Source organism: Tursiops truncatus, chromosome 5 (assembly GCF_011762595.2).
Source record: "Tursiops truncatus isolate mTurTru1 chromosome 5, mTurTru1.mat.Y, whole genome shotgun sequence".
Taxonomy (NCBI): Eukaryota; Metazoa; Chordata; class Mammalia; order Artiodactyla; family Delphinidae; genus Tursiops; species Tursiops truncatus.
This window is the reverse complement of record NC_047038.1, coordinates 134205241-134219700: the sequence shown is the minus strand read 5'-3', so window position 1 is coordinate 134219700 and position 14460 is coordinate 134205241. Positions and strand designations below refer to the sequence as shown.

General features: G+C 38.8%; 1 long non-coding RNA gene across 1 annotated transcript in view; it reads left to right on the top strand.

Moving 5' to 3' along the window:
* The first annotated feature begins 6124 nt into the window (after positions 1-6124).
* Positions 6125-14460, top strand: part of LOC141278717 (uncharacterized) — a 129823-nt gene continuing 121487 nt past the window's right edge. Inside the window, exons 1-2 of the long non-coding RNA XR_012331786.1 lie at positions 6125-8189; positions 8344-8532. This is a non-coding gene — a long non-coding RNA (uncharacterized lncRNA). The remainder of the gene's footprint in view (positions 8190-8343; positions 8533-14460) is intronic.

The window sequence follows — 14460 nt, the reverse complement described above, 5'->3', positions numbered from 1 at the left end:
TGTATCTTTGCTTAGGAACAAATTTAAAAAAAAAAAACATTTGTTCATGGATCTATAATAGAAACCATTGTGTCTCCTAGCCCTTTGAAAAACATATCATGAGTTTCAAAGCATCTCTTTAAGTAACTGACTTTGAGAGTTTCTGACTGAAGAAATTGATGTCTTGACATACCTTTTCCAGAAACAAGAGGTGTCTTCTTGGTTTTCAGTTTGGAGTTTCTGCAGTGTGTCAGCTACCTTTATGGAAGAGGGAGCTATATATTTGGAAAGGAGTCAGCAAACCTCAGATTGTAATTGTTTTCCCTGCCAAAAACACAGAGTTCTGCTGAAGCCTTGACAGCTGTGTCTTGTCATGGAGAAAGATCTTCAACAGGAAAACAAAGAAACATTTATCCCTATCACATATTCTGCTCTAGCAGTGTGCCTAATCTGTCCATCATTTTAAAAACTTTGTACATAATTATTTTAAATAACTCTACCAAGAAGCAACAATATTAAAGTTTTTTCTTCCTATCTGGCTTTTAAAAAATCATAAAGTTGTTTGGGTTGGGGGAAAAGAGAAGATAATTATAGATAGATCATTTTCCAGTATGTCAGGGGGCAGAGTTACAAAAAAGTAGTTTTTCAGTTTTTATGGGAGCTTATTCGTATAGACGACACATGGAATGCAGGCATTTTCATCATTTCTATCGTCAGTTAAAATCAAAACTCTACTGTTATGCTATTACACCTTCAGGTTAAAGTCTAGAATTACTTGCAGGATTGTTCCTGGCTCTTTGCTTCAAAAGCAGGAATTTGTATTTTGGCAAAATGGTTTCCTAAAAAGTCTCACTACAGTTCAAATTCTTTCTCTCAAAATGGTGTTAGGGAGAATAGATATGAGCATTTTGGAATATTAGAAATCAGTGGACTCCTGAAATAAAAAGTTGATTTACACAGATTTTTGGAAATGCGTCCAGAAATCAGAATACATGTTCATAATTTTAGGTAAGAAAAGACACTCTCTTTGGACCCAAGCGCTGGAACACCCATCACAGTTTCTCACGTGGACACAGTTTAAGTTCAGCTGGGATGGTTTCCTCCAGAACCTCAGTGTGCCAGTCATAGTACATCATGCTCTTTTTCTAAAACTAAGTAAATCTAACTTCAAATGATAGGAAATGCAAGCTCAGTTCTTTCTTTATCTGCAACCTAATCATGGGACAATTACTAGAGGTCTTACTCAGAGTCCTACAGAAGAGGAGGTCCCTCTGTGCTTTAGACATGGGTAGTGATGTCCAAGCTGCCATGATTCCTTGAAAATGAGAGGCCTGCCATGCTGGGGGCTCGGTGGGCACATCTGTCAGGGCTAAGCGTGCGGGAGCCTCTGCTCAGCCTTCTCTGGGTCCCTCAGTTGATCACATGCTATTTCTTTTCTCTCTGAGTACTTGTGTACCTGAGGACCCCAAGTGGGAATGAAAGGATGTTTTCCCCTTCTGGGGAACCCACAGTCTTCTCTCATTTTCCCAGTTGTGAAAAGTCCCTTGCTCTCATCTCTTTTTGTCTTTCTCCTTTCTACCTCAGAACTACTGAGCTAGTAATCTCCTCATTGGGGTTACCCTTTGAAAACAAAAAACAAACTAACAAAACAAAGGAAACCCCCTCCCCTCATCAAGGTTATTCTACTTTTCAACCTATAATATAAGCAAATAGGAAAGGGCGCATTAAGGAGAGACTGCTTTTCCAGGAAAAAGGGAAGGGGGGAAAACACAAGAGAAAAACAGCAATTCATACCCACAGAATTATCTTTCTAGTTATGTGAGTTTGGGCAAGTTTCTCGTCTCTAAAATGGGATAATAAGTATACCTACGGTGAAGATGAATGTCTGTACTACACTCAGAACCATACCTAACACATCACATAGCTATTATTAATCTTCTTGTTCTTATTTTTGAGACAGTATAGCAGAGTGCAGGGGAGAACTGCACTCTGCCTGGGTTTATACCCGTGAGCCATCTGAATTTGGGCAAATTTACCTGTCAGAGTGTCGGTTTCTTTGTCTGTAAAATGATGGGGATGATAAACAAGCCAGCTCATAGATTTTGGGGAGTGTAAAGTGCTTGGGAAGGTGCCTTGTGAAAAGAATTTAAAAAATCTCTTGATAAAAATGTACCTCCTGGCATCCCAGTCTTAGACCAAATACATGTATCATATATCACAATCCAGTGGGTGGGTATGATAGAATATCATGATATTGTACATGTTAGTGAACACAGAAAAATCAATTAATTTGTTTTTTTTAAAGAGTTTTTTGATGTGGACCACTTTAAAAGTCCTTATTACTTTGTTACAATATTGCTTCTTTTTTATGGTTTGGTTTTTTGGCCCTGAAGCATGTGGGATCCTATCTCCCCAACCAGGGATCGAACCTGCACCCCCTGCATTGGAAGGCAAATTCTTAACCACTGGACCACAAGGGAATTCCCAATCAATTTGTTTAAGTGTCTTCTGAACTTGATAAAATGAGTTACAGAGCAAAAATTAAAAAAAAATTTTTGAATTGTTCTGAGCTTTTGCCCTCTTGTATTGATTAAAAACACCACTAACAGCAGCAATAAATCTAGGGTCTAGGTAGTTCAGAGTTGTGGATGTAGTGGAACAAATTCTGGGGATAAATGATCAACTTTTAATAAAGGATGTGTCTAATTGAGTGAAGTCAGACTTTGAGTGATATTTTTTCCAGAACAAGTATTGGATTTTATACCACTGAAAATGTTAACTTTTATTGTAGCTATAAAATATATTTTGGAATTTTCATACAGTCGAGAGTTTGAAGATTTTAAACATCACTTTTTACTCTCCTCCCTTTTCATCACCAAGAATAACTCATAATAAATATAAGAAAACAACAAAATATGAAGAATAATTGGTCTCTGCATTTTACATAAATCTTTACAAAACAATTAAGCTTCCTGAAAATGAAACATGGTTTCAAATACATCAGGAATAATGTGAAAATACAGCAAAATCTGAAGTGTCTGAAATATCTACTGTTACTCTAGTCATTTTTGATATCCCATATGGTTACATCAAATGTCTTCAATAAAGTATCTGAACCATCAAAGCCAGTTTGGCTCATGTGGTAGAGAGAATAAATTCAATTATATACTTAGCTGTAGAGCACACACTGGAAGACAGAATAAAAGCATTGCCGTAGCAGCAGGTACAAAAATGGAATCAGGTTGCTTGTATGATTTCCGAGGAGTAATTCTGAATTGTTTAGGACAGTTTTCACGTAAAAATAGGTTATCCACACACAAGTAAGATTAACATACGGCATTAAATAAGGGTGATATATGCACAGGAAAAATCTTGGGAATTTTTTCCTCCTAACAATTTAAGGTAATACTCTGTGTGTGTGTATGAAAAGAGATTGCTAACTTAGCAACTCAGCGTACCTGACTTTTTAAAAAAGAATGAAATATTACCACTTGTAGCAACATGGATGGACCTAGAGATTACCATACCAAGTGAAGTAAGTCAGACAGAAAGACAAATATTATATGATATCACTTATATGTGAAATCTTAAAAAAATGATACAAATGAATTAATTTACAAAACAGAAACAGATTCACAGACATAGAAAACAAACTTACAGTTACCAAAGGGGAAAGGAGGGGAGGGATAAGTAAGAGTTTAGGATTAACAGACACACACTACTGTATATAAAATAGATAAACAACAAGGACCTACTGTATAGCACAAAGAACTATATTCAATATCTTGTAAAAACTTATAATGGAAAAGAATCTGAGAAAGCACATATATATGTATAACTGAATCACTTTGCCGTACACCTGAAACTAACACACACACACACACACACACACACGCACAAAAGGTACCTGACTTTTATACGTTTTAAAGTTATACTTGACATAACTTTTAAATTCAGTGTTTTTTTATACTTTGAGTAATTTTGTACTACTTAATAGGCTGACACACATGGTGAATTGAAAAAAAATGATCACACTTTAAAAACAATAAAATAAGGCAAGATTTAAAATACTGTTGATAATAATTGCTTTTTAAAAACAGGGAGATCAGCTCAGTGCTTTGTGACCGCCTGGAGAGGTGGGATAGGGAGGGTGGGAGGGAGGGAGACGCAAGAGGGAAGAGATATGGGAACACATGTATATGTATAACTGATTCACTTTGTTATAAAGCAGAAACTAACACACCACGGTAAAGCAATTATACTCCAATAAAGATGTAAAAAAAAATAAGTGAAATAAGTCAGACAGAGAAACACTAAAAAAAGAAAATCAGTTAGAGGGATTATACTGCTTTTAATCTTTCAAACAAAATACCTGCTTCGGTTTGCTGAGCCATAACCAGGGTCGAAAGATCTTCCAATGGCACGTTTTCACTAGCAAACTCTTTCCACAATGATGGCGCATGCAATGAGAAAACCTCAGTGGTGTACCAGATAAGTCTTTTGTTCGCCACCAGTTTATGCATCTGGATCTGCTACAGGTGTTTTGCTCCCTGGGTCAGCGGGGGTTGCTTTGCTGCATGTGTTCTCCATCTTCCTTTGGCCAGCAGGTGGATATCCTGTGCTCTCCTTGTGAAGACAGCAGACATGCAAAAAGGAGTGCCTCCCTGGACGAGCTCATATCACACTCTTGCTTATTTGACCAACACAAGTCCCAGGGTCAAGACCAAAGTCAAGGGCTGAGAATAAAACATTTACCCTCCTCTCCCAAAATGAGGCCATCCCAGGGGGTTGGACGCAGAGAGGGGTGAAGTCTTGTGGCCAATTATTGAATCTGCCACATGTAGTTATTGCTACAAAGTTAGAAAAGCTAACTTAGAAGGACATCATTTATGGAAGCAATCGATGGACCCAAATTTTGAATACTGTGGATGGACACTTCTGGTTCTAGGCTCTATGACAGACGATGACTATAGTACATCACACCTGGAGCCCTGAATGGTTTTCAACCTGGAAGGTAATAGGAAAGTGCTTTGTAAGCAAAACTAATGGATTTGGCTCTGGAAAGCATTCTTCGTGTTCTCTGATGCATTTTGAAATTATTGAGAAACACGCCTAGTAACTAGCCGTTGGTTACTTTCACTAATGAGTAAGTAAATATTTTCTTTATAGTCCAGTCTGCTTAGTATATTCTAGCCTTGAGATTATTAATATTTTCTATTCTGAAGTGACAACTTTTAGGCTATTCAAGGGAATTCATCGTGTGTGTGTGTGTGTGTGTGTGTGTGTGTGTGTGTATGTATACACCCTGTTTTATTCCCTCACTCCCCAACCTGTATGCACATCTTTTCTCTTAATGGCCAGCATACTCTAACAGGAAAAAGCAGGATCTCATATCATTGTCTATTTTTTTTTTATTGGGCAGCCTGAAAATACTTATGCTCAGGGGCGCAATCTCATTTCATTCACATTTTTCACAATTTCCTTTAATGTTGAATCAAGATTAGGAGGCAGTGTCAACTGTTCTCTATGATTAATGGAATGTGGTAATTGGCATTAAGGAACAGACTTTTGAATTTGAGTAGCTAGACTCTTTACGGCTGCATTCATAGCTGCTACTCTGTTAGTACTGATCACAACATATTTTCTCTTTTTCTAGTCTACATTTTGGTGCACAAAGAAATCATTAACTAAAGTAAAAAATATCTCTCCTACTGTGTCATGAATTTTCAGCAACAGAAAAAAAAAAGCCAGCAAATTTGCTCATAAATTCCTGCTGTGTGTGTGAAGAGATAGTTGCAGCTCTGCCCATCTGTGGTTTTATCCAACTCTAGGGTGGAATCTCTCTGACGTGCATTGGAAATAGTACTTGGTTTTTCAAATTACACGCTCTTGTCATCCGGTGCCATTCGAGGAAGGAATTCTGCCAATAACTCACTGATATTTAACTAATAGAGATTGTTAGTGAAGTACTTATAATTTTTTTCTTGGTAAAACACTTTCCTGACTGTGTGCGTGTGTGTACATTTAAAGTGGAAGGAAGGCACATGAAGGTGATGTCGCACAGTTTTAGTTTATTTATTAATTTAATTCCATTTAAATGATTAACTTAAACATAGCACTTTTAATTTTTATTCATTTATTGGAACGTTTAAAAAATTGACTGAAAGATTCTTTCAATTCTGTAATGCTGTACAATTTTCAAAAGTTTTACACACATGATTGCATATAATCCCATAGTAACCCTTTTTCTCCCTCCACCCCTATCTTGCCCTCCCTCCTTCCCTCTGCCCACTGGTAACCACTGGTTTGTTCTCTACATCTGTGAGTCTGCATATAGCACTTTTAAAATGCCAGGCAGTATTCTAAGTGCTTTGAAAACATTAACTCATTTAATCATCATAATACCACGATGAGGTTTATACTTTTACTATTCCTGTTTTTGCAGGTGAAGAGACAGAACCATGGACAGCCCCCAGCAAACTTGCTTTTACACAGAGGAGCTGGGATTCAACACAGGCAGTTTGGCTTTGGGTTGTCTATATAAACACATTTCTTTGTTACAATACCATTGTATTCTAAGTCTTTCAATTTCTAGTGTCTTGGTACACTGAATTGTTCTCATGATGACAAGATGAGAAGAAAAACTATTGCCTAAGAGCAACCAGTTACAACATATCGCTGAAGCAGTAGGTGAGCAGAAAGCAGTGAAAGCAGATTGGAAGACAATAAGCCTGAAGTGATATTATTTGACTGCTCTGGAGTTGGACAGTACAATGCTTGACAATTTGGAAAATGGAATAAGAGACTATTTGCTGAAATCAAGTATCTATTTAAACTTGTTGGTAGTGAAATTTTAAAAGAAAATTAGGACTTCCCTGGTGGCGCAGTGGTTGAGAGTCCGCCTGCCGATGCAGGGGACGCGGGTTCGTGCCCCGGTCCGGGAGGATCCCACATGCCGCGGAGCGGCTGGGCCCGTGAGCCATGGCCGCTGAGCCTGCGCGTCCGGAGCCTGTGCTCCGCGACGGGAGAGGCCACAACAGTGACAGGCCTGCGTACCGCAAAAAAAAAAAAAAAAAAAAGTTAAATATGTGAATACATGTTTGTTATAATTAAAAGGAAAAGTAGGTAATCACAGTTCAGAAGGCTACTTTGTACATGAGAGTTTATAACAGCAGGCATATATATTTTTTAAATGCAAAGGACACAAGAGGTGACCCTGTAGTTTTAATATGTATCTATAGCTACTTTTTATTTGTTTTTGGATAATTTCATTTAAGGAACTAAATGCTAACTCTCCTTATTCAATATTACCTTTCTTATATGTGTTTCAACACACACACCCATGAGCTCTGACAGGACACCCTTAAGTTACCTACTAGCTATCATAATAACATGATATAATGTTTCAGATGAACATAAATAATGCGTCCAAACGGTGTATTTATATTTCAAACTATGCATTTAACATGACATAGTTAAGTACTTAATAAAGTGGGAAATTCTAAAGATATGAGAATGTGTTGGGTTTGTGTGTGTGTGTGTATGTGTGGGTGTGTGATGGCTTGTGAGATCATTCTCACTGTTTCAGTGTAATTTCCTACAAGCGTCGGAAAGTAAGTATAAATTAAGATCCTGTTTACGCTTTGCCTGGAAGTTTCATATTTTTGGTTTCATATACATTATTTTAGCTAAAGCCATGAGTGACCCAGAGGAAAGAAAAAAAAAATCTTTGATAATGTACATATTTGTATTTTAGATCAGGAATTCCAACTCAGCCAACAAAGCTTATACAGTAAAGCATAGGGTCTATCTTAAACTAAAGTAGCATTTCATAAAGGATAAGGAGGCTAAGAATGATTGGGAATTTCATTTCACTTCTATGATGACAAGGGTCTCTTTTTTTTTTTTTTTTTTTTTTTTGCAGTACGCGGGCCTCTCACTGTTGTGGCCTCTCCCGTTGCGGAGCGCAGGCTCTGGACACGCAGGCTCAGCGGGCGTGGCTCCGGCCGCGCAGGCTCAGTGGGCGTGGCTCCTGCCGCGCAGGCTCAGCGGCCATGGCTCACAGGCCCAGCCGCTCCGCGGCGTGTGGGATTTTCCCGGATCGGGGCACGAACCCGTGTGCCCTTCATCGGCAGGCGGACTCTCAACCACTGCGCTACCAGGGAAGCCCTAAATTTAAGCTTTTAACTCTTCCCAAGTAAAAATTCATGGTACGTAATACTCTGTATTTTAGTTGTAATGCAGTTTGGATTCACAATGTCTCTTGCTGGTATGAAAAAAATGGTCTCTAGCTATTGAGAAATCTAAGTGACCACCTCACTCAGTGCTCTTTTCTTTTCTTTTTTTTTTTCCTGTGGTACACAGGCCTCTCATTGTTGTGGCCTCTCCCGTTGCGGAGCACAGGCTCCGGACGCGCAGGCTCAGCGGCCATGGCTCACGGGCCCAGCCGCTCAGCGTTATGTGGGATCTTCCCGGACCGGGGCACGAAGCCGTGTCCCCTGCATCGGCAGGTGGACTCTCAACCACTGCGCCACCAGGGAAGCCCAAAAGCAAGTAAGTTCTAAGAAAGAATTTAGCAAAAACCTTCATTGAACATATATGCTCTTTTTATTTTTTAATCGAAGTATAGTTAACTTACAGTGTTGTGTTTGTTTCAGGTGTTCAGCAAAGTGATTCAGTTATTTATATATATATATATATATATATATACATCTATTATATTTCAGATTCTTTTCCCTTATAGGTTATTATAAAATATTGAGTATAGTTTTCTGTTCTATACAGTAAGCCCTTGTTGGTTATCTATTTTAAATATGGTAGTGTGTATATGTTAATCCCAAACTCCTAATTTATGCCCCCCCTCCCCTTTGGTGACCATAAGTTTGTTTTCTATGTCTGTGGGTCTATTTCTGTTTGGTAAATAAGTTCATTTGTAATTTTTTTTTTTAGATTCCACATGTAAGTGATATCATATGATATTTGTCTTTCTCTGACTTACTTCACTTAGTATGATAATCTCTAGGTCCATCCATGTTGCTGCAAATGGCATGATTTCATTCTTTTTTATGGCTAATGTTCCATTGTCTATATGTGCCACATCTTCTTTATCCATTCCTCTGCTGATGGACACTTAGGTTGCTTTCATGTCTTGGCTGTGGTGAATAGTGCTGACATGGACACAGAAGTGCCTGTAGCTCTTCGAATTATAGTTTTGTCTGGATATATGCCCGGGAGTGGCATTGCAGGATCCTATAGCAACTCTCCTTTCAGTTTTTTAAGGAACCTCCATGCTGTTCTCCCTAGTGGCTGCACCAATCTACATTTCTACCCACATATATTCTCCCTAAAACAATGATAAAACAAATTTCATCCCAGGTCCTTGCTGACAAATGCCTACAGAGTTTTCCCTCTGTTGGAGACAGTTGATGCAATCTGGTAATCTATGTTACGGATTAATAGGCTTTTGGGTTTATCATATTTGTTCATGTGGTCCGGGTGGAAAGAGTCTGTAGCAATGCCTAGAAGGTAATTAAGGTGTCTGCACCTGAATCAATAAGGAGAGATAAAGGAAAGCGGATTAGTTAGTTGGCTCAGAAGATAAATTTGAGAGGTGACGATGTCAGTCTTCAGGCGTATGGTGAATTACCAGGCAGCGTAATTTTTCTCTTTCTAGTACGATGTAGTAGGAGGTGGAATTGGTCAATCTTTCATCAAATATTTATTGAGTGCTTATTTTTTGCACAGTGCTGTAGGCAACACAGAGAAATAAAGCTATCCCTAAGTGTGCACTCTCAAATACAATTTAAAAACTTGATGATCTGCCATGTATAAGTTTATGAATGTGTATAACTTCTCCATGGTTTATTTTCAGGGAGAGAGTAGCAGCTATTCTACTTCATATTTTGACAGGAACCAGAAAATATTGTGATCTTTGGTTAAACATATGGCAGCCTAGAACAAACCACATTTTCAGTCTCTTCTGTAGCTTGATGGGGTTATGTCTCTAAGTTCTGATAAACAGACGTGAGCACAAGTGTGCCTAAAGGGAGGAGTGTGTCCTGTTCTCTCCTGTGGGCTGAATTGTAGAGCTGGCCGGAGTGACACAAGATGAGGGTGTCATGGGTCCTTCATTACCCGAGACGGTGCCTTTGGGAATTTGAAATAGATGGCAGGCATACCTCATTGAGGAAATCTGCTTCCATCTGTGTAAACCTGTTAATAAAAATCTACCGTGTCTATGATCTGAATGACACTCTTCAGAATCATGCAGTGCAGAACCTGTACAACCATACTTGGTAGACCTGCTTGATAATTACCACACCATAACTGGTCCTGGACTGCAAACACATTTTACAAGTTTGTGTTTTCCACTTTTTTAGTTCTTTTGGTCATTCAAGGCCAGACCTAATCTTAGTTAAAACACCTTTCTCAAGAATGAAAACTCCCCTGCAGCAAGGACATTATCTACTTTTCTCATGGTGTCTTCCAGTGCCTAGAACAGGGCCTGCTATAAAGAAGATGCCAAAATATTTGTTTTGTTTGTTGGATGGCTTACTGAAAAAAAGAAAGGAAGGAAGGAAGAAAAGAAAGAAAAAGAGGTCTTTCTTCTTTATCTTCCTCATATATCCAGAGGGAAAGGAAGAATATTTTTTTATTTGCTAAGAGTTTGTGGCTCTTTGAGATTATTATACGTAAAACTACTTTCATTAGAATTATATGAAAAATGCAGTTGTAATCGTAGCATTCGTATCCACCACACTTTATGATTAACACTATCACTTTATTTTTTTAGAGCAATTTTTTACATGTAAGCTAATCATGTGTTTAAAATAATTTAGAAAAATATTTTGTAAGCCACGGCCTGCCTATTGATGTATGTTGAGAAGTCAGGCATATAAAAATGTCAATTGTGACCATTTTTTGAATGGTTGACGAAAGAATTAAAGTTCTTTTTGTCAACCATTTAGCATTTACTACACTTCTGTAAGTGTAACGCTGTGTGGGCTCCGTGTAAAGCATGGAGAGAATGTGTGATGTGTGATTGCCAACCTCATTGATCCTTTTTAAAAATTTTTTATTGGAGTATGTTTGATTTACAATGTTGTGTTAGCTGCAGGTGTACAGCACAGTGAATCAGTTATATATATATATATATATATAAATATATATATATATATATATACTCTTTTTCAGATTTTTTTCTCATATAAGTTATTACAGAATATTGAGTAGAGTTCCCTGTGCTATACAGTAGGTCCTTGTTGTTTACCTATTTTTTATATAGTAGTGTGTGTCTGTTAATTCCTAACTCCTAATTTATCACTTCCTATCCCAATGTTCATTGCAGCACTATTTACAATAGCTAAGACATGGAAGCAACTTAAATGTCCATCGACAGATGAATGGATAAGGAAGATGTGGTATCTATATACAATGGAATATTACTCAGCCATAAAAAAGAACGAAATAATGCCATTTGCAGCACCATGCATGGACCTAGCAATTATCATACTAAATGAAATAAGTCAGACAGAGAAAGACAAATATCATATGATATCACTTATATGTGGAATCTAATAAAAATGACACAAATGAACTTATTCACAAAACAGAAACAGACTCACAGATCTCAAAGTCATTGATTCTTTTTATAGGTTCTGAACGAATGGAGAAATCTATGAAGGAGTTAAAAATGCTCATTAAAAATGCTTGTTTCTGGGCTTCCCTGGTGGCGCAGTGGTTGAGAGTCTGCCTGCCGATGCAGGGGACACGGGTTTGTGCCCCAGTCTGGGAAGATCCCACATGCCGCGGAGCGGCTGGGCCCGTGAGTCATGGCCGCTGAGCCTGCGCGTCCGGAGCCTGTGCTCCGCAATGGGAGAGGCCACAGCAGTGAGAGGCCCGCGTACCGCAAAAAAAAAAAAAAAAAAAAAAATGCTTGTTTCATTGCTGTTAAAGCTGGATTGGAGCTTCCAGTCTCTGGAGCTTCCCTACCAGGTGCAGCGGGATTAGGAGAAAGTGTGCACGTGGGTTGTCGTCACCGCTCACCCAACTATTTCCCAAAACTACCAGGAAGCATCTCTGATAAGCCCCTGACTCTCCCTGTGTTTGGATGTAGGTTTCTCCAGTGTTTATTTTCATCCGCTGATAACATCCTCCCTTGTTTTTCCAGCACAGTTTTGGACTTGTTTTCAAATATATTTGTCATTTTCCCGAAATCTCGGGACAGGCATGAAGTCAGTGTAAGGGTCAGTTTTTCTTTACATTATTCTATAGATAAGGTCACCAGGATTTGTGTATTTTTTTCCTTTTTACCCCACACATCTTCTAATGTAATAACCGTAAAGAAAAAAATCATTTGTTTCCAGTCTTATATGTTTTTTTCTTTAGTCCTATATATTTTGAAATGTATTTTGTTCCTGCCCTTCTTCAAAACTGTTTCTGACTGTGAACTCCATGCCACCTGGAGATAAGAGGAGAGATGGTCAAAGAAAGGTGCTTGAAAGCCGTGTTTGATGTGGATGAGAGGGTGTGTTTAACCAAGTGCTTAAGTAATAAAGTCGCATCCCTACGTGCAAAGTTAAAAGTTGGCAAGGCTATTTTGAGATTCATAGGGAGGCTTTCATCTAATCCCTAGGCAGCCTTGGTAAGATTTACACAAACACATTTTTAATGTTGATGTGCCTCTTACCAGGGTGTCATCTCAGATCAGTAAATTGGAGACTGGAAGAGGGCCCTGCTGGACTGAGAACTCTAGGTCATAAGGGAGAGCTTGTCCCTTTCTTTATATGGGTTTGTCCCACTGCAGACACCACCTCAAAGCACTGATTGATAATATGGCCACTTAAAAAAAAAGCTCATGAATGTTGATATATTCTCCAAAAGGTTCTTCAACATGGGAGTTTTTTAGTAGAAAATCTGGTTTATTAACAGAATGTATCTAGCCATCCAACAAGATTAGAAAGATTATCCAGGGTTTTTTCTTTATTATCCAAATAGTCAGAGGTCCCCAACACCACCAGGTTCAGTGATTCTAGACTATTCTGAGTTACAGGACTCAGGATATACTCAGGGTATGACTTATTAGAGCAAAAGGCTACAAAGCAAAGAGGAAACACACAGTATACGCTGAAGCAAACTCTTAATTTTCTTATGACATATGCAGGAGTTGAGTGGAAAAAAAAGTAGCAAGATTAGCTGTAACCTGCAGTAAATATATATGTATACGTATTTCTGACAGCACTCTCTATTAAATCTTTAAGCAATTGACTCATGGGAATTCAAATGGATTCATTTCTTCTACTTTTCCCTATTTGTTGCCTGGAAGTTACTAAAATGGGACATACTATTAATCACTCACACAGTAGGGAGTAAGAGACCTAGTATGCAGTAAAGGGTCAACCCCAGGCCTGAACTGAGACTGCTTTCTACGCTTAGAAATATCTATTTGCAAGGTTGGGCAAAGGCCAGAGGAAACTAGGCCCAAGCTTCCAGGGGTTATTCCCCAGAGGAGTCACACAGAACATGCTGAATTCCTCCAGCACTGAGTGGTGATCAAATGTTTTCCAGGGAAGCTGCATAGAGACTCAGGGCCCAGGATTTTTATCAGTGCTGGTCACAAGGTCACCCTCCGCTGAGCACATACCTGAATTCTAGACTGCCAGGAGAAAAGCAGGTGTCCTGCACAAACCATATTGTTTGTACAAACAGATTAGGCTCAGCATGCCACCTTTATCTCTAGAGAATCATGGGAACACTCTTGAAACCCAAGTTCCCAGATGCCAGCCAAGGGCCGACCTTGCAAAAAGACGTTTCTAAGCGTAGAGAGCTGTCTCAGCTCAGACCTGGGGTTGTCTTTACTGCATAGGAAGTCTCTTCCTCCCCACTGTGTGGGTGATTAATAGTTTGTCCCATTTTAGTAACTTTCAAGCAACAAATAGGGAAAAGTAGAAGAGGTGAATCCTTTCGAATTCCTATGAGTAAATCTTTTTTTTTTTTTTTGCAGTACGCGGGCCTCTCACTGTTGTGGCCTTTTCCGTTATGGAGCACAGGCTCCGGACACGCAGGCTCAGCGGCCATGGCTCACGGGCCCAGTCGCTCGGCGGCATGTGGGATCTTCCCGGACCAGGGCACGAACCCATGTCCCCTGCATCGGCAGGCAGACCCTCAACAACTGCGCCACCAGGGAAGCCCTGAGTAAATCTTTTAAAGATTTAATAGAGTGTGATTTTGAAAATAAGTATACATATATATTTTCTACAGGTTGCCTATAGTCTTGCTACATTTTTTTCCAACTCGAGTCCTGCACATTTCATAAGAAAGTTGAGAGTTTGCTTCAGAATATACTATATTTTTTATTTTATTGAATTATGTGATTTATTAGTTGTTTTTATTATTCATTTATTTTTTGATACTTAAAGTTTTTATTTTGAGATAATGGTAGATTCAGATGTGATCGTAAGAAATAATACAGGGAGATCACAT